Source organism: Rhineura floridana, chromosome 11, assembly GCF_030035675.1.
Source record: "Rhineura floridana isolate rRhiFlo1 chromosome 11, rRhiFlo1.hap2, whole genome shotgun sequence".
Taxonomy (NCBI): domain Eukaryota; kingdom Metazoa; phylum Chordata; class Lepidosauria; order Squamata; family Rhineuridae; genus Rhineura; species Rhineura floridana.
The window spans coordinates 67,080,756-67,102,485 of record NC_084490.1 but is presented as its reverse complement, the minus strand read 5'-3'; positions in this window follow the sequence as shown (position 1 = coordinate 67,102,485).

Genomic DNA, 21,730 nt, shown 5'->3' with positions numbered 1-21,730 from the left:
GCATCCATGGTGGAATGGTCAAACCTGAGACACCAGACTAAGATGCATCCAAACTCAGAGGAAGGCAATGGTAAACCACCCCTGAATACCTCTTACCATGAAAACCCTATGAACAGAGTATCCAAAATGCAACATGAGATAGTGCTGGAAGATGAGACCCCCAGGTCAGAAGGCACTCACCGAGCTACTGGGGAAGAACAAAGGACAAGTACAAGTAGCGCTGTGACTAATGACGCAGCTGGGTCAAAGCCGAAAGGAAGCCCAGAGGCTGATGCGCACAGATGCGAAAGGGGAGTCCGGAGTTGTAAGACACACACAATAGGAACATGGAATGTGAGAAGCATGAACCAGGGAAAGTGAGAAATTGTCAAGCAAGAAATGGAGCGTATCAACATTACAATCCTTGGCGTGAGTGAATTAAAATGGACTGGAATGGGACGTTTTCAATCAGGCAACTACAAAATATTTTATGCAGGAAATGAGAAATCAAAAAGAAACGGGGTTGGTTTAATAGTGAGAAGTGATGTAGCAAAAGCAATTAGGAGCAACAACGCAAGGTCTGAGCAAGTTATATCAATGAGATTAAATGGGAAACCTATTAACATAACCATCATCCAAGTCTATGCTCCAACATCAAACGCAGAAGAAGAAGGAGAGATTTTACGCAGAAGTACAGGAGGAAGTTGATCACACACCAAAACAAGATATGATGATAATCATGGGGGACTGGAATGCAAAAGTAGGGAACAGAGAAGAACTAGGAATTGTGGGGAAATGGGGCTTAGGTGACAGAAATGAAGCAGGAGAAAGACTTATTGAATTCTGTGAAGCCAATAATTTGTTTCTTGTCAACACATTTTTTGAGCAAACAAAAAGACGACTGTACACATGGACATCACCAGATGGTCAATACAGGAATCAAATTGATTATATAATTGGAAACAGAAGATGGAGAAGTTCCATACTTTCTGCGAAAAGAAGACCAGGAGCAGACTGCGGTACAGATCATGAATTGATCGTATCGAAAATCAGAGTAAAGCTAAAGAAGAACAAAGCACTCATAATGCCAATATACAATTTAAAGAACATCCCAGAAGAATATAAAGTTCAAATAAGGAACAGGTTTGAGGCTTTAAACTTAGCTGACAGAGAACCAGAAGAACTATGGACTGAAGTCAGGGACATTATCAGGGAAGAATGCAGAAAGACTATACCTCTTGTTAAAAAGAGAGAAAGACCTCAATGGATGACTGAAGAAACTCTTAAAATGGTTAAAGAGAGAAGGAAAGCAAAAGCAAAAGGAGATAGAAACACGGTCAGAACCCTAAATGCAACTATACAACGACTAGTACGTAGGGACAAAGAAAACTATTACAATAGGTATTGTGTAGAAATAGAAGAGGACAACAAAATGGGAAGAACAAGAGCCCTATTCCAAAAGATTAGAGAAATGACAGGGAAATTTAAACCATGAGTAGGGATGATGAATAATCAACAGGGGAACACACTGACTGACCGAGATGAAATAAAAGGAAGATGGAAGCAATACACTGAAGAACTCTATAAAAGAGATGACAGGATGACAGATTCATTCGCAGAGGAACCATATGATGAAGAACCAGAAATTTTAGAATGTGAGGTGAAAGCTGCTCTTAAAATTCTTGGAAGAAACAAAGCACCAGGAACAGATAGCATACCAATAGAGTTGTTACAAGCTACTGACACTGAATCTGTCCAAATTTTGACAAAAATTTGCCAAGAAATATGGAAAACTGAACAATGGCCCACAGACTGGAAGTGTTCAATATATATCCCTATTCCAAAGAAAGGGGATCCCAGAGAATGCAGTAATTACCAAACTATTGCCTTAATATCCCATGCAAGTAAAGTAATGCTCAAGATTCTACAACAAAGGCTCTTACCATATACGGAGCGAGAAATGCCAGATGTCTAAGCTGGATTTAGAAAGGGAAGAGGCACCAGAGATCATATTGCAAACATATGTTGGATAATGGAACGGAGCAAGGAATTTCAGAAGAAAATCACCCTGTGCTTTATAGACTACAGCAAAGCCTTTGACTGTATAGATCTTGAAAAACTATGGAATGCTTTAAAAGAAATGGGGGTGCCACAGCATCTGATTGCCCTGATGTGCAACCTATACTCTGCACAAGAGGCTACTGTAAGGACAGAATATAGAGAAACCAATTGGTTCCCAATCAGAAAGGGTGTGAGACAGGGTTGTATTTTATCACCCTATTTGTTTAATCTGTACGCAGAACATATCATACGAAAAGCAGGATTGGACCAAGATGAAGGAGGTGTGAAAATTGGAGGGAGAAACATAATAATTTAAGATATGCAGATAATACCGTACTCTAATAATTTGAAAAGAATGCTGATGAAAATTAAAGAGGAAAGCACAAAAGCAGGACTACAGCTCAATGTCAAAAAGACTAAAGTAATGACAACAAGATTTATATAACTTTATAGTTGACAATGAGGACATTGAACTTGTCAAGGATTATCAATACCTCCGCACAGTCATTAACCAAAATGGAGACAATAGTCAAGAAATCAGAAGAAGGCTAGGACAGGGGAGGGCAGCTATGAGAGAACTAGAAAAGGTCCTCAAATGCAAAGATGTATCACTGAACACGAAAGTCAGGATCATTCAGACCATGGTGTTCCCGATCTCTATGTATGGATGTGAAAGTTGGACAGTGAAAAAGGCGGATAAGAGAAAAATCAACGCATTTGAAATGTGGTGTTGGAGGAGAGCTTTGCAGATACCATGGACTGCAAAAAAGACAAATAATTGGGTGTTAGAACAAATTAAACCAGAACTGTCACTAGAAGCTAAAATAATGAAACTGAGGTTATCATACTTTGGACACATCATGAGAAGACATGATTTACTAGAAAAGACAATAATGCTGGGGAAAACAGAAGGGAGTAGAAAAAAAGGAAGACCAAACAAGAGATGGATTGATTCCATAAAGGAAGCCACAGACCTGAACTTACAAGATCTGAACAGGGTGGTTCATGACAGATGCTCTTGGAGGTCCCTGATTCATAGGGTCGCCATAAGTCGTAGTTGACTTGAAGGCACATAACAACAACAACAGCATGCATCTGGAACAGTTACAGGGCTCCTTTAACATAATCTATTAGGGTGGCTCAGAAGTGTGATCTATGGAGGTTTGTATGGGACGAGGTAGCCCATATGCTGCTGCTTCTCTTCCTTGTTAAAAGTTTCCAGAAAGCATACATGCTTTAAGACATGATGATAAATAATACACATTATTATCCCCCCCCAATCACTTAGTCAAAATCCATTAATGGAGGAGAGTTTTGCCTCTATCACTGGCTGAGTAGGTTTTTCAGCAGGCAACCTAGACTTGGTAAAAGGTGTCAATGGCCAGGAAACAAAATGGTCATGGAAACAAAAGACAGTAATTGGGCTCATCTTCCTACAGACAACACACTTCTGACTTGAGAAAGCCAAATGCAAGAAGCAGAAAATAGTGAATAGAACATTCCAATGAGCATGGCTTTAAAGCCCTTCATAGATAAGATCCAGAGTGCCTGAAAGACTGCCTGTTCCTATGCCTGCCTCAGACCTTTAGGTGTTATCAGAGGCCCTTCTCTGCATGAAGAGGTGTGAAGTGATAGGTAAGTAGTGGTGAAAAGGCCATTGCAGTAGTGGCACCCCAGTTACAGAATGCTCTCCCCAGAAAAGACTGCCAGGCACTGACTTTGCTGTCATCTTGGCACCCCTTTTAAACTGGACGCATTGAGGAACATGTCCAGAGGAGGGTGATAAAGATAATGAGGCCCCGGGGAAAGACTGAAGGAGTTAGCTATGCTTAGCCTGGAAAACAGGTGATTAAGAGACAATACGATAGCTATTTTCAAATATTTCAAGGACTGTCACATAGATGATGGAACAAATTTGTGTGGGACTGGGACCAAATGATTCAAATGACAAGAAAGGATATTTTGACTAAATATTGCGAAGAACCTCTTGACAGTACTAGCTATTCAACAGGAGAACAGACTGCCTTGGAAGCTGGTGGACTCTCCTTCATTAGAGGGTTTTTTTTTCTTAAGCAGAGGCATCAGGGATGTTGTAGCAGCAGATTTCCTGTATTGGTAGAACAGTGGACTAGATGACCTTTCAGGTACCAACCATGATTCTATGTTTGTTGAGATTTACACCTTTTCCCATCCTAACGGCCTGGGAAATTCCAGTTAATGGGTCTTATGTAGTAGAAATGAGAGGGAACGCAGGCTGAGATCTTGGATTGTTGATACCAAATGGAGTACACCGTGGGTAGCCAACATGGTGCCCTCCAGATGTTTTGGACTACAACTCCCATCAGCCCCAGCCAGTGAGGCCAATGGACAAGGATGACTGGAGTTCTAACAACATCTAGAGGGCACCACATTGGCCCCCCTTGATATATTCAGTAATGGCTACACAGAACAGCAGTTTGATCCAGTGTAAGGCAACTCCATATGTTCATTGCCTCCCTGGGCTCCTTCTGGAAGGAAGGGTGGAATATAAATGTAATAAATCAATCAATCCCATTGGATGTTCTCCTGCACAAGCCCCATTAAAATGAATGGGAACTGCATAAGACCATGGTAATTATGGGGAAAGGTAATGATAGGTTGAAATAAAATGAAAAATGTATTCTACCTTTGACTCAGTGAAAATAAAATAATTTATTTAGAAGATAACAATGGTTTCATTTTAATAGGGGAAATTGTTAGCCATGGCCAGTTTACAGTCAGCACATGACAGGACTCTTGGTCCGGGAGAATTTCTGATACACCAGGCTTCTTAAAAGGTTCTACTTTGGCCCATGTAGGATATCTAAAAGGATGGCCTGGCTTTGTAGGTAAAGGGTTTAGCCAGCAGAGATTAAAACGCTGTCTGTTAGCAGATTTCAAGCACAGGAAGGAAGAAGGCCAGCCCTTGAACTTAACACAATAGTTTGGAAACACTGGTCTTTCCAACCAAGCTGCTTCCAAGAGACAAAGGCCACATCGAGACTGATTCCAACACCATTAACCAGGTGTTAAAAAAAAATAATGACCCAAAGAGAGGCCAATTGCATCACAAATCCAAGAAGGAAACGTGATTCAGGATATTACATCTGTCAACAGTTAAAACTACAGAGAAGACTCAAACAGTTTTAATAATAATAGTAATAAAAGCCCAGTTGGTCTATCAGACTTGCGAGACTTCAGCATGCAGGATGTGAGGGTGAGACAGGCCTTGAGAAGTGGAGACAGATTGGTGGAAACTACTGCGCTCCCTTTCCTGCATCATCATGAGGCCCTCTGGCATGGAAAAGCACGGGCAATAAGTCACTGCAGGATTCCCTTTCTTGTCTGCTTTGCTGTTTACAACATTTATAACAAAATGTTCTCAGGGTGCCTTATGACATAAAAGCAAAAAAGTTAACAATCCAATAATGATAACAATAAAACAACAATAAAATGTGATACAGCAGAAATTTTGAGAAGCAGAGCATAAATAGTGGCTCAAAGGTTTTAAGGCTAAACCTGGACCAAACACCCCCTCTGAGATACGAGGGGGGGGTGTCAGAAGAACTTTTAGGAAATGTCAGGGTGGTGGGCATTTATCTTTTTAATGTTTACAAGGTGGCTGAAGATTTTATCTTTCTTAAAACTTTTTTCTTAAAAGCTTTGAGCGCATGTTTCTTCCTGCAGATGCTGGGCTGGGCCAGGCCTCACTACCGCTTCAAGGTGACATGAGGCTTTTTTAAAAATAAAGGAAGAAAAAGCTCGTCTGCCTTGTAAACATTAGTAAAGCAAGCACCAAACTTCCACCCCTGGAAATTTTACAGTTCTCCATCCCCCCACAAAGCAGCAGAAATTTACTCCCCACACAGGCACCTTTGTAGGGGACAAATGAACCTGTGAAAGTGGGGGAGAGCAATTTCAGCTTAACTTTAAAACAGATTTGGCAGGCTAAACCATAGGATCGAAGAGTGGGAAGAGACCTGAAAGGTCATCTAATCCAACCCCCTACTGATGCAGCAGATCCACTACAACAGCATTCCTGGTTAGTGCCTATCTAGCTTCTGGTTTAAAATATCTAACGGAGGCAGATCCACCACCTTATGAGGTAGTTTTTTCACAGTATGAAAGTTATACTGACAGCTTACACCCTTTAATTTGAACCCAACAAAAGACAAATTTGCTCCCTCATTTATGTGATAGCCCTTCAAATATTTGAAGATGGCTACCATATTTTAATTATCTTTTCTTCAGGCTAAACATATCCAACTTCTTCAGCCTTTCCAAACAGAACTTGACATCCTGCCTCTTACCATCTTTGTCACCCTCCCCCAGACATAATTCACTGGTGCTTCTTGTTTATATTGGGGCAACCTTTTTGCCATCACAACTCTTGGTTGTTGTCTAAGGGTAAAAGAACATATTATGCCTAGATGGGGATGCTGTCAAGAACATTTTTGTACATTCCAGCTACTTTTCTAAGCAGTTGCCTGCTCAGCTGGACATTTAAGCTCTGTACTTGATTTATTTTGTTCATTTTATAAGCAGTTAAAGCCCTTGGCAGGAAGAAAGATTTGGTAGCACTGCTGTAATGCAGCTGACATACTGTCAACAAGCAATGAATGTTCGAAAGAGACAAACTTGGAGAATGGAAACTTTGCAACAAATGACTACAGTTAAGCTAATGGATTCGTTGGAGGGGTAGTGGAGGTGGCTTACAATAATTCCATTATTGTTAAATAAAAAAATGTTAAAGCATAAGAACTTTCCAGATATGGCACAGACATTTCATGGTTATTAAAAGTGAAGGGGAAGCCCAACCCAGGCAGTACCAGTTCAAAGCCTGATAATCAGAATGAATCCTCACAAAAGGCTAAATAGACTCAAATGCAGAAGGGATGGCTACCTGGTACTCGTTAACATGTATAGCAAAAGCAAAGTAGAAGTGGGGGATTGAGAGTGGAGACACAGAGGAAGAGAAGGAGGGAAGGGCTGCTTAACCCTTTCTGACATACATGTGAACAGGGCCGTCACTAGGGGGGTGCGGGGGGTGTGGACTGTGATGATCCTGTATTAGTGTAAATAGGGTAAGTGCTGTTTGTTTAGAAGATACATGGTAAGTGGAGTGAAAGAGGAAGGGGGAGTGAATGGGCAGTAGAATGCTGGATGATTGGCTGAATGTTTAAAATGGCTGACAGTATAAAAGGAAGAATGTCAGGTAAATCTGGGTGGATGTGGTGTGGACGTGGGTGGACGTTGGTGGACTTGAGAGGGTTGTTTTGGTGGGTTTTGAGAGGAGATTGTGTGGAGAGTTGGTGGATGTGAGGAGAGGGTGGAGTTCGGATTAATACTAAGACCAGTACCTCAGGAATAGATGTAACCATATGCTTAAGTGCCTTTTAAAGAAATCTTGTTATCTCTGTTATATAATAAAATACTTATTTGGTTTACCAAAGGCCTGATCCTTGGCTGGGGTTTCACAGACCAGAAGGGAGGGTAAGGTAAATACCAAGGCTGAAGGAAAACAAATGGTGGCAGCGGTGAAGAGAATAACACCACAAGCAGTCTGAGTAAATCAAAGGGATTGGGACAGCTTTAGCACTCAGTCACAGAGGTAACCAGATAGAGAGACTCAGGCAGAGTCTCTGGGACTACTGGTTATAGGACGTAACTGGTGGTGCTGCCTAGCAGGGGGATCTGTTGAGATCTGTGCTAGAGCGGGGAGAGAAACCATATAAAAGGACAGTCCGGACTGGTGGAGTCCCTGGTGGTGCCTAGAGACAGGCAGTAACCACGAGCAGGTAGGAACCTGACAGGGAGAGCCAGGGAAGGGCGTCACATGGACCGCATCAGGTGACACCATCGGAGGGGGGTGACTCTCAGCTTTAATTTTTTTTAAAAAAATTAAGTTTCTAGGTGGTCCGGTTCTCGAGATATACATAAAAACATCAGCTGCCCCCCAGTGGTGTCACTACGGGGTTGCAGGGGGTGCAGACCACACCAGGTGACACCATCAGAGGGGGGTGATTCTCAGCTTTAATTTTTTTAAAAAATTAAGTTTCTAAGTGGTCCGGTTCTCGAGATATACATAAAAACGTCAGCCACCCCGTTAAATCTTTTTTTAAACTACTGTATAGCGCTTCGTAGCTTTAACCCCACCCATTCAGGATTGCAGCCAATCAGTGAAGTGTTTGTTTGACCTGTGGCAGTGTCTAGTAAACCTCATTGCAAGGCCAGAAAATGGTGGTTCCCCCGTTTATCTGAAAATCTCATAAATTGGGTAAGTATATATATTTCAGTTTTTTCCCCTCTTGTGTGTAGGAGTCAGATCCTGGGCAGCGTTTTCAAAACCTTCCCAATATTTGCTTTTGTGGGGGTAAAAGCATTGCTAATCCCATATCTCCAGAGTAGATCCCATTGAATTCAATAGGATTTACTTTTGAGTAGACATGGTTATGAATGTGCTGAAAATCAATGGGACTTTGGAGTGAATGTAAAAAAGAATTGTGTTTGTGTTGTCTTTCTGTCCCCCCCTCCTCCAGTCCTATTTTAAAGCAAGTAGGCAGGGCTTACTTAGGTATTACAGTTTTTATTCTGTAGGAAACAATTTTTTTAAAACTAATACTGATTTTTCTGCAATGACCAACTGGTTTGACAATAAACTATTATATGGGCTGTATGTATTTATACATCTGCAGTGTGTGTGTGTAGTCTTTCCAACAACCCTGTGAGGTAGGGTTGGAAACCAAGGCAGCTCACAACAAGAAATAAAGCCATTTAAAATCCAATTACCATAAAGCAAGAATAAACAGTTGGAAAACAGCCTAAAGAGGCATGATTCTGAATTTTGGGTTGGGTGAATGAAGTTTATTTATTTATTATTTGATTTATATCCCGCCCTTCCTCCCAGTAGGAGCCCAGGGCGGCAAACAAAAGCACTAAAAGCACTTTAAAACATCATAAAAACAGACTTTAAAATATATTAAAACATCTTTGAAAATATTTTTTAAAAGCTTTAAAAAGACATTTTTTAAAAAACAAAGAAAAGGCTTAAAAACATATTAAAAAGCAATTCCAACAGAGACTCAGACTTGGATATGGTCTCAACTTAAAAGAACAAGTTGAAAGAACAAGTTCCTTATCACTTGAGGCTGTAGTTCTCTACACACTTCCCAGTTTGAGTAAGCCCCATTGAATACATTGGGACTTGCTTCTGAGTAAACAAACATTGGATTGCACTATAAATATATTTAAAGATTGTGTAATTCAAAAACATATTTGATAGTCATGTTTATATAAATATTTCTTCATACTGTGTCCCAATAAGTATTTGATTTCACACTATGGTTGTAGATGATTTTTTCCTCTACATTTTAAGTGTGCCCTTCTTCCTGGGGATGGTCATGGTTCTCCGTTGTTTTCATCCTGAGGGGAGGATAGGCTGAGATATGGTGAGTAGCACATTTAATGTCTTTTCACCTCCCCCCCCCTTTTTTAATTTGTATTTATTTTATATTTCTCCAATATCTTCCCCTGGCTGTTTTTATGTATTTTAAATATTTTTAGATTAAATAAATAGGAAATCATAATTGTGAACCTCCCTAAAAGCAATTTACCTATCCTTATGTTTTGGCAAAGTGATGGTGTGAAGGCATGCTGGTAGAACAAGAGACCATGTTTGAGGCATGTTATAAAGTGTTTGAGGACTTTGTCACACATAACTTTTTGAGACCTGTAGATTCATGTTGGAAATAACACGTGCACGTATTGAATGGTGGCTTGGGTGCTGTTTTTTCAGTCTACGCTGCATGCGTAGCGAAGGTGATACATCATCTGGCAGCTAGCTTCATAACGTGAGAATGAAAAACATTTGGATCACCATTCACTTGTTTACTTTCCTCACTGTTGAGACCACTTCATATATTACTTTTTCATACACAGAAATTTAATCTTTGTATAGGAAAAAGTATTTTGTAAAATGTGAAGGACAGTGGCTGCCCAGTCAGTATAACCAGTGTACAAGATCTACTCAGCCACTGTAATTACCTTTTTGTTTTGAGTGCCCTTTTGTCTGGGTCTTGGTTCAGGTTTGTATCCAACTTTGATGTGCTTATGGAAGGGGTGTGCAAGTAGTGCCCCCCCCAGTGTGGAGGCTTGGACAAACATTGTGTTATGGAAAACTAAAGTCTGTGTGAAAGTACATATTTGGGAATGCCATCGGTGTAATCCTAAACACACTTAATAAATAATGTCGAACTTGCATGTCACAAAATATATTACAGTCATGTCCATAAGCACCAGGAGGGTAGTTGCCCAGGGGATCTTAGTCCCTCTGCTTTTTTGGGAGCAAGGTCCCTATGTCTCCAAGCATCCTACAGTCAGCATGAAAAGGGAGTGTGTTAGTCACTGAGAAGAGTCTTCTAATATGCTTCCTTGCCTTTTCTGCAGATTGGAGCCAATCAGAGTGAAAGGAGGTGAGTCAGCCACTGAGAAGACTCTTCTCAGTTGCTAACGCTCTCCACTTTCATGCTGATTGGCTCCTAGAGATGTTTGTTGTTGTGAGAGAATGCATTAACAAAGATCTTATTCTTAATCCAGGAGCAAAAAAGGATGTATGTGGCTGTAACTATCATAAAGGGACCCTGCAGCTCTGAATTTTCTACTAAACAACTGATAAATACCTATGTAACTTTGTGTCTGGAGACTTATTATTAAGAATCACTTTCCATAATTGTAAGGAGGTCTGTCCACACGCATGCATCCCAGGCACCTAAATGAGGGGAGAGAGCAGCATAGGGACATAAGCAGGTGTCTTATTCCAGGGGTTCCCAAACCTTTCTTCTACATAGACCACTTGAAAATTGCTGAGGGTCTGAAAGTATGTGAAAATTTACTATGGGCATATGCAAGATAATTAACTCCCATTAGTAATAAGAGCAAGAATTTGAGCTGTGCGTATGATATTGTAATTTAAAGGTGTAATTTTAATTTTGCTAGTTGTTTATGTCACTACTATTGCCATTACATTCAGTGATATATGGGAATTACGATTTACAAGTAACATTAGTACAAAAAACATTACTAAGGATTCTGTATGGTCTGATACGGGAGGAGGTCCATGGGGGTGACACCATGAGTTACCGCACCGGGTGACACCAACCCTAGTGACGCCACTGCATATGAAACCCTCTAGTGGAAGGCTCATCTACACAGAGGTTTACTGTGTGTCTGGTGCTACTCACATCCCCTTTTAATTCACATAGTTCACATGATGTTACTGGCAAACAGAAGCTATCAGTTTTCCCCCTGTAAATCCGTACTAATCCAATCCTTTGATAATCCAAAAAGGGATGGAAAAAACGTCTTCACTCGGTATCTCTAGGGCTTGCAGACACTTTGCTTGGATGCTTTTAGGTGGGTGTGTCAATCTTACCCCTCTTGACGCCCCCTCCCTCTCCCTCCCTTCCTTCATTTCATTTCATTGAGCTAAATGGGGGGGGAGAGGGTTGCTTTGAGCCTTCCGCCAGCCCTTCAAAAAGATACCGAGTTGTCATTACCAACCAGAGGTGGCGGCAGTTGCAGGAGGAGTAGGAGGAAAGCGCTGCCTCAGGAGCCCTGAGGAGACAGCACCACCTTGCCCCCCGACTCCTCCCTCTCCCCGCACCATCATGCCCTTCTTCATGAGGAAAGCCTTGTTTTACAGCCCGCGCCACTTGTCAGGGCCAAGTTCGAACTGCCCATGTGGTGGGAGCGGCAGCGCAGGAGGTGGAGTAGTAGTAGCTGGAGCCTCGTTGCATCCGCAGACCCCAGCACAAGTGTGGCCGTGGCGGTGGGGAGTAGGGTTGCCAGGTCGGAACCATCCAAAAACCTGAGAAAATGGGGATGGGCCCTGATGATGTCACGGGGGCGGGCCCTGGTGACATCACAGAGTGGGCCCTGGTGACATCACGGGGCGGGCTCTGGTGATGTCATTAAGCATGATACATTAAGTATCAACCACAGTTGCTTGGAGCATACCATTCTAAAAAATATTCTCTGATTGGAAATTAAAATAAAAATCTTACCTAAAATAGGGTGTTCCGGACTTCCGGGAAGGGTGACTTAGCCTGTGCCTGCTTTTGAGACGGGCTCCTGCCTCAAAAGAAGCTTATTCAGATATATCAGTCAGTTTTTTCTTTTTTTTTTGACTGATTAAACTTCTCCCGGGTAGGGAGAAACGAAGAGATTAACCTCAAAGCCTATTTTTGTTGGGACGACCAGATCTCATTAATTTATGGGACGAGGTCCAGCCGACGAAGGTGGGACGGATTTTCAACAGCAAGCTCTATCTGTTAAAGCGAACGTTCATCTTATCTTCTAAGAGAGAACGCACTAACAGGCAAGCACCCTTCTTTCTATATTTTTCTTTTACTTGACTTAAATTGTTGCTGTTTAAAAGAGATTTGCCAGATTGATCAGTTTTTAACATCTCACTGGGGAGCCATAACTTCTCTCTGCTACGCACTAATTAATAGCTTATCTCTGTTTTTGTTGCAAAAAGCTGTCCTGGATTTGCATTCTAAAGATATACACAGAAGAGGGATTTCTATTCCAGATTTTTATTTTGAAAAATATTATACTGTTTTGAGACTACTCTCTTTTTGGTCTATTTTATTTTGACGAATCTGTTTCTTGACGATTGCCATTAATTGTTTCGATCCTGGGAACTGCATTTTGTTTACTTAACTATTGGAGAGATAAGGCTGTCTGCTCTGTTTATACTGTGATGTCACCAAGTTTGGAGTATTAACCCAATTGTTGCTGAAATAAGAAGTGGTTTTCCTATATTTTTCTTTTAAAATGGCAATTAAGAAAGTGGCTGAAAATCTGGAAATAACTATGTTTCAGAAAATAATGGATGAGATTGAGATAACGAAAATTGAATTGAGTAAAATGAAGCAGGAGATTAAAGATATAAGGGTCCCTGTGAGAGAGGTGACCCTGGAAGGGGTCCCTGTGAGAGAGGAGACCCCGGAGATTGGAACAGGGGTCCCTGTGAGAGAGGAGACCCTGGAGACTGGAATAGGGGTCCCTGTGAGAGAGGAGATCCCGGAGATTGGAACCAACGTGGAACAGGAACAAGATTTGGAGTCTATGGACTTTAGAAATAAAATCTATTGTTTGGAACTCAATGTTATCTCTGAAGAAATGAATGAAGATTCTAGAGATAAAGTTATCAATGGCATGGATAATCTTCTGGACTGGAATGATGTGATGGAGCCCAATATAGAGAAAATCTATGGAATTAACTGCAGCCATGTGACAATGGAAAAACTTTTAAGAGATGACCCAGTGTATTTTGAAAAAAAGAACAGAGATATGATTTTACAGCAGTATTTCAGCAACCTATTCAGAATGGATGGCAAGAAAATATTTGGGATAGAGGTAATTCCCATCAGACTCTTACTATATGACTATGGCTTTGACAGCAAGATTATTATGGAATACTGATAATGGAAGATTGGATATTGAAATTACTGGACTTAACAAGACTACTGAAGATGGAAGATGGAAAATGGAACTAATAGAGATAATAGAACAATGGCTACTGAAATTATTGAACCTAACAGATTCTGATGTGATGGATTAATTGAAATGTTTATTTTGACTATGGTTATGACAATAAGATTATCATAATTAGTAATGAGATGGATTAATCGATATGCTTATCTGGAAAAAAAAATTGATAGATATATTTCTTAAAGAATTGAAACCTCTCTTTGACTTTTTGTGGAAAGAATAAAGTAATGTTTATGAGATTTGATGATTAAGTAAGATAACTACTGGAGGAAAGTGATTTTATAATATGACTTAAGAGACAGGATTGTTATATATTATAGACTTATAACTGATTTGATCTTTGACAAATGGGAAGTCAATATTTTACTCTTTATTTTTTATTTTTGTTTTTTTTTTTTCTTTTTTTCTTTTTGTTTAACTATTTTTGATTTTGTTTTTTGTCTTTGAATGTTTTATGATTTTGTCTTGTATGTTTTATGAAAATCTGAATAAAAATTATTGAAAAAAAAAAAAAAAAAAAACTAAAATAGGGTGTTCCCAGGTCCATCTGAAGTGACAAGGTCATTCCTTCTCACAAGCTTAGGGAGCATGGATGCAAAATGGAAATGGACTGCCTTCAAGTTGATCCCGAATAGGGTTTTCATGGTAAGCGGTATTCAGAGGTGGTTCACAGCTTCATGGCTGTGTGAGGATTCGAACCCTGGTCTGCCAGGTCACAGTTCAACACCTTTAGGGGACATTTAATCTAGTTTACTTGCTTCTGGCAAGAAGGGTTTACGTGCCCTCAGGCCAGTCCATTATTGGAAGAAAGTAGCTTAGTGTTGCAGAGATGTTAGATGATGGGAGCACAGATGGATGCCCCTGAAGGCAGCAATTCTAAACATGCTTATTAAGGAACTAAGCCCCATAGAACTCAGTAGGACTTACTTCTGAGTAGATATGGTTGCAGCCGTGTTAAGGACAAGGGAGGGCATTCTAGGCAAGCAGCTGGCAACTGCCTGTCAGCATTGTGCTGTTGCTAAGACTTGACTGGGGATCGTCCACAAAGTTATCCATAGGCCACTGCAACTTTATGTGTTGGCTACTGTGTCAGTCTCTATTCAAAGAAATCGAACAATCACAATTATACAATTACCTCTAGTATTAAGGTAAAGGTAAAAAAGTGAGGAGAGAGAAATAAAACCAATAGCACCAGGTTAGAAACAATTTTTTTTATTAACAAACACTGTATTTTAGAGAACAAAGGCAGGTGACATCACCAATCAAACTGCTAATCATAATCCAATTGCTAGTCCCAACTAGAGTAGAGACCCACTGAAGCAATGGAATTTACATGGTGTCAATTAACCAAGTTCCCATCGATTCAATGGGTCTACTCTAGTTGGGACTAGCAGGTGGATTTAGGCATTTATCTCTCTTACGAAAGAGAAGTGGATGACATCCAAGGGATGTTCTCAAACATTACAAACATTATAAACAGTATTACTCTTTCTAAAAGAAAAACAGAAAGAATGAACAAGGTGCTTTCACTGTAGGAACTGGTGTTAAATAACTAAACAGGCTGAGTTTAGAATTTGTACTTCTCATTTGAAACACAAGCTTTAAGCAACCTTTGCTCTTCCTTCACATATTTGAAAATATCAGCACAGTTCATGCCAAAGTTTAATTTGACAGAAAGCTCTGCTTTGACAAGGGAAGATAACATACGGTTCCTGTTGTCAGTCCATACGTTGCCCATGAGTGAAAACACTCTCTCCACGAAAGCATTGCTTACGGGGATGGCAAACACTGCACTGACAACCTTCACCAGAATTCTTGATCTGATGCTCTTTGGCAACTGCACCCATTTCTCATCCAGAGTTCCATCATCATAGTAATAATAATTTTAAAAACTCACCACAGTGCTCTTGACTGTGCTTCACAAGTCAATCAAATGATCCTCCAAACTTCTTCACAGACTATCCTTCGCTGCAGAGACAGGAATGAGTAATGGTTAAGAAGATTCTCTACAATTTCTTGGCTACCCTGTTGTGGGCAGCTATAAACTCACTTTGAAAGACAACCCAAATCTAGTGAGTAATAACTGACAGAGAGAAAACACCCATGGTTTGGTCTACCTTCACAGGCTGCAGCTTGGGAACAACAACTGCAGCCACACTTCCAAATATGTGAATTCTCATTTACCACTATTGGGCAAGAAACAATCTGCCATGCAACCAACAAGGTGCATCATCAGTGGGTTTTAGGGGGTTGAGCTGAGCACATGCAACCGCTGCTGTTGCTTCTATGGAGTGAGGTTAAAGGTAAACGAAATGCAAACAGAAAATGAAAAACAAAAGACAGTGATGCTTTCCTAAATGCAATACCATATCAACCACAACAAGATTTCAGAGCAGAGGTATCATGTGCAGATAGGATCTCACTCATGTCAGATATCATGCTGCAGCATTCTGCATTAACTGACAGGTAGCCAGGATGTTTTTAGTTTTGGTTTTCAGTTATGAATCCTGACTGGTTGTGGGATGCTGAGTTGTCTGCCTTATTCATAGGAATCTTGTGATTAGTATGGTATTGCATTGAAATCTGCATACGTTGCTGGTTTGCTACCAGGCCAAGTTCAAAGTGTGCTTTCCATGTTATGGGTGCCACAGCAGTACTACAGCGTAACATTTATTCCCTGAATTCAACCAGAGCAACACAGACCAAAGGGCCAGCATAACCCTTCAACGTGTGTTAACTCCTAAGTCCCTGGATGGAAAAAACAGGTCTGCGAGGCCCTCACTGAGGGGGAGGAGGCCTCCCCCCAACCCACTATAAAAGGGGAGGTGGGCTGGGGAGATTGGGGGCGCAGAAGGGGCGGGGGGGAGCCAACCTCCTTAAGCGCTTCTTCCTCTTCTGCTGAGGTGCTGTTTTGGTTTTTTTTGCCTCAGAATTGCTCCTGCTGGATGCAAATCTGAGTGGAGAACAGCCTGCCAGGAAGAAGATGGCCAAGGGCCCGATGACAGCCCTGCAGGCCCCCTCAGTTCCCTTGGGATTCCACAAGCCCCTCTCTCCCTCTGGGCGGCCGGTTTCTGCCTAGGAACGGCCTTTCCCTGGGTTGGTGGGGGGCATCTTGTAGGCCCCCCTTTGATGGGCCAGAGACAGAGGTCCCTGGACTGCCAAGGGGAAAGGCACTTTGTGCATGCCCAGAGGCCCCCCCAGGCCAGGCAGCTGTGGGCTGCTGCTGCAGCTGTGGCTATCTGCTCGGCAGCAGGCGGGGGCTGCTGGGGGGGTCTCTGCAGGGGGGGCGGCTGGATGTGTTGGGCGGTGGCTGGAGTCTAGACGAAGGCGCCCATGCGCCAGACGTGGGCCAGGAGGGTGGCCTCGCTCAGGCGCAGGAACGACGGCGGCAGCGGCTCTGGCCCCAGGCCAGGTGGCTGCGGACTATGCTCCAGGACCCCCACCTGCGGCTGTGTGGGCGGCGGGGCTGCTGCAGCAGCTGTGTGCTCAGCAGCAGGTGGGGGCTGCTGCTGGGGGGGCCCCTGCGGAGCAGCGGCTGGACATGCTTGGTGGCGGTTGGACGAAGGCGCCCACGCAGCAGATGCGGGCCAGGAGGGCGGCCTCGCTCAAGTGCAGGAACGATGGCAGCGGCGGCTGCTCTTGAGGCACCTGCTGGCAGCCGCTTGCTCCTCCTGTGTCTGCAGTCCCTGGCTGACTGAGAAAGGGCAGGAGGGCGGCCGGCCAGAGCCTTCAACATATGCATGTGTGAATCACGCATGCGTGGCTGAGGGGGCCGCTGGAAAGCCAGAGATCCATGTGTTTGATGTGTGTATGGCTGGAGACTGGAGACGGCCCCCTTTTGCCGAAGACTCCGGCTGAAAACCGGAGATCTGGCAACCGTAGTGGGGAGACCTTTGGTGTGGTGCATGGCTGGCGTTTTGGTGGCTGTTGGCCAGAACTGGCTGCAACCTCGCCATGTAGAGGAGCCCCTGGAGACCAGAGACCTGATAGCTTACCCTCAGAACACCATTGTGCCGCCAGACGGCCTCTTTCTCAAGGAGGTGTATTGTGAAGTCGTCTTGGAGACTGAAACAACAGAGGCGGAAAGGGTAGCCTTGTTGAATCCACCATGGCTTACGATAGGACTCTCTTCCAAGTTGTTGGAACAGAGCAGGGCAGGGGATAAGTGGGGAAGTGTGATGTAATTTGCTGTGTTGGTATATTTATTTGTTAATAATTTGTATTATGTATGAGTTTATTTGTATTATGGCTTCATTGTGTACTTTTTATAACACTTCTTGTGTTCTTTTTTTTTCTTGTACACCGCTTAGAGATTTTATATATTAAGCGGTATAGAAATAGTCTAAATAAATAAATAAATTTCTTGTGGACTGAAGAGAAACATCTGCTGCTCTCTCCTGTTCTACAAGTCTTTTTTATGTTGCTGCAAATGGTGCCTTATTTTTCTTTCCCCCCTTACTTGTGCACAAAAGCACAACACTGCTCAAGTAAAGATCTGTATTTCATCTGTATTGTACCAGTGAAAATATCAATAATCGCACTTCCCAGTGGTTTTCTTTTTAAAAATGACACTTACTGGTAGAACAAACTGAGCATGCTTGGTTGTGAGGTAACCAGAGGAGTGGAAATGTTAAATTAGAGGGCATGGTCTTTAGGAAACTGCATGATTGATGCCACCCCTTAAGTGTGGCTAGAAAACACTGTGTTTGCAGCTGGCATTGAGCCCTTACTGTGGACGGTGCAAACAGAAAACTGAAGTAAAAACAGTGTTATGCTCCCATGTGGATAAGCCCAGAGAAGCCACTTATGAGGCAATTTGGAGCATACAAACAGCAGACAGAGAAAAGACTGTTGTCTTTTTCCTGCTGCCTTGTTACTCTGAATTCCTGCCCACTTCCTGAATCGGCTTTGCTTGTATTTTAAGGAGCATCAGGATACTGCTACACATATTAGCATGTATAATGTAGTTTGTCTTTGATGCACAAGTTATATTCCTGTAATTGACAAGGTGCTTTGTCCTTTATGTCTTCAGCAGCAGCTACATTACAGATTTAAAAGAGGTGTAATAGAGCTGGACAGATCAGCCTATTTTCATTCCATGTCAGTTTCTCATATGCTCAATTATTCATATTTTTAGAGAATACCATTATTCAAGATACCATTAGATTCTTAAGGTTGCAAAACTGTTAGTTGGTCACACCTTTTAAAACACAACAAAAAAACCATTTAAATTTCCTGTGGCATACTTCTACATTATTCTTGTAAAGAAGATCAATACAGTTAATGCACAAATAGTTCAGTGTTAATTGGAGTACAAATAATATTAGCGAAAACACAAAATCTTTTGTAAAGAAGTGTACAAATGTTATGATGGTCATTACCCCAGAACATTTCATGACAACACAGGAGCAGGCCTTCTCGATGGTAGCACCCAACCTCTGGAATGTCCTTCCTTGGGTAATTCATAAGGCAGGGATACGTATATATGTTTACTCAAGCGTTTCTGGGCTCTTAATTTTTAATGTTTTGTTTGTACACAGCACAGTTTTATTTGTGATGTTCAGTAGTGTTTTGTTCTTATCTCCTTTTTATCTAGTTTTTAGGAACTTTTATTGAATGTATTTTTGTTGATTTTATATAAACCGATTAGAGGTTTTTTATTATATTACGCAGTATACAATTTTTAAAATTATACATAAATAAATTATACATAAATAAATGAGGCTCCATTGTTCTGCAGGTTTCAGGTTGCTGGGAAGAAGTTGTATATACAGTGGTTGGTTGTATTGATTGTTTTCTCTATATCTGAGAATATAAAATCAGCTAGAATTTATATTATTCAAGTCTGTCTCCATCCTTGGGTAAAACCCACAGGTTCCATGGTAGGTGGAAAACAGGAAGACTAGGCAGAGATTATAGTAACCCTGGAGATTAATGGTTTAAAAAATGTCAGCAAAAACCAAATTGGGTTGCTTTCAATAGCAGCTGGGACATATAAAGTCAGAGCACCTAGCGAGGGAGCCTGCTCCACGAGCTAGAGGGAGCCCCAGCTGACAAAGCGTCAAGGCGAGTTAAGCAGCAGAGCGAGTTCGGCAGCAGGGCGAGGAGGCCAGGGCCCCCCACTCTGCCCTTCTGTTCCCTGACCTCAACCAAACCACAGTCTCCAACCTATTGACGTAATAAACCTCAAACAAAACTATGATCAAGGGGATGGAGCGACTCCCTTACGAGGAAAGGTTGCAGCATTTGGGGCTCTTCAGTTTAGAGAAAAGGCGGGTCAGAGGAGACATGATAGAAGTGTATAAAATTATGCATGGCATTGAGAAAGTGGATAGAGAAAAGTTCTTCTCCCTCTCCCATAATACTAGAACTCGTGGACATTCAAAGAAGCTGAATGTTGGAAGATTCAGGACAGACAAAAGGAAGTACTTCTTTACTCAGCGCATAGTTAAACTATGGAATTTTCTTCCACAAGATGCAGTAATGGCCACCAGCTTGGATGGCTTTAAAAGAAGATTAGACAAATTCATGGAGGACAGGGCTATCAATGGCTACTAGCCGTGATGGCTGTGCTGTGCCACCCTAGTCAGAGGCAGCATGCTTCTGAAAACCAGTTGCCGGAAGCCTCAGGAGGTGAGAGTGTTCTTGCACTCGGGTCCTGCTTGCGGGCTTCCCCCAGGCACCTGGTTGGCCACTGTGAGAACAGGATGCTGGACTAGATGGGCCACTGGCCTGATCCAGCAGGCTCTTCTTATGTTCTTATGTTCTTATGTTCCTCAGAATAAAGTCCCATCTTCAGGTATGAGAATCAACTCACTGTCATACATCTGAATTGGCATCATACCTTTTGACAATGAGGAAGAACTGGAGAATGAAATGAAACTGCTGAAGATAATTTCTGAATCTTGTTATCGTTATGTGCCTTCAAGTCAACTATGACTTATGGCGACCCTATGAATCAGAGACCTCCAAGAGCATCTGTCGTGAACCACCCTGTTCAGATCTGGTAAGTTCAGGTCTGTGGCTTCCTTTATGGAATCAATCCATCTCTTGTTTGGCCTTTCTTTTTTTCTACTCCCTTCTGTTTTTCCTGGCATTATTGTCTTTTCTAGTGAATCATGTCTTCTCATGATGTGTCCAAAAGTATGATAACCCCAGTTTCATTATTTTAGCTTCTGGTGGTAGTTCTGGTTTAATGTGTTCTAACACCGAATTCTTTGTCTTTTTCGCAGTCCATGGTATCCGCAAAGCTCTCCTCCAACACCACATTTCAAATGAGTTGATTTTTCTCTCTCCGCTTTTTTCACTGTCCAATTTTCACATCCATACATAGAGATCGGGAACACCATGGTCTGAATGACCTTGACTTTAGTGTTCAGTGATACATCTTTGCATTTGAGGACCTTTTCTAGTTACCTCACAGCTGCCCTTCCCAGTCCTAGCCTTCTTCTGATTTCTTGACTATTGTCTCCATTTTGGTTAATGACCGTGCCAAGGTATCGATAATCCTTGACAAGTTCAATGTCCTCATTGTCAACTTTCCCGCTTTCCGTATGATATGTTCTGTGTATAGATTAAAGAAATAGGGTGACAAAATACACCCCTGTCTCACACCCTTTCCAATGGGGAACCAATCAGTTTCTCCATATTCTGTCCTTACAGTAGCCTCTTGTCCAGAGTATAGGTTGCGCATCAAGACAATCAGATGCTGTGGCACCCCCATTTCTTTTAAAGCATTCCATAGTTTTTCATGATCTACACAGTCAAAGGCTTTGCTGTAATCTATAAAGCACAAGGTGATTTTCTTCTGAAATTCCTTGGTCTGTTCCATTATCCAGCATATGTTTGCGATATGATCTCTGGTGCCTCTTCCCTTTCTAAATCCAGCTTAGACGTGTGGCATTTCTCGCTCCGTATATGGTAAGAGCCTTTGTTGTAGAATCTTGAGCATTACTTTACTTGCATGGGATATTAAGGCAATAGTTCAATAATTACTGGATTCCCTGGGATCCGCTTTCTTTGGAATTGGGATGTATATTGAACGCTTCCAGTCCGTGGGCCATTGTTTAGTTTTCCATATTTCTTGACAGATGTTTGTCAAAATTTGGACAGATTC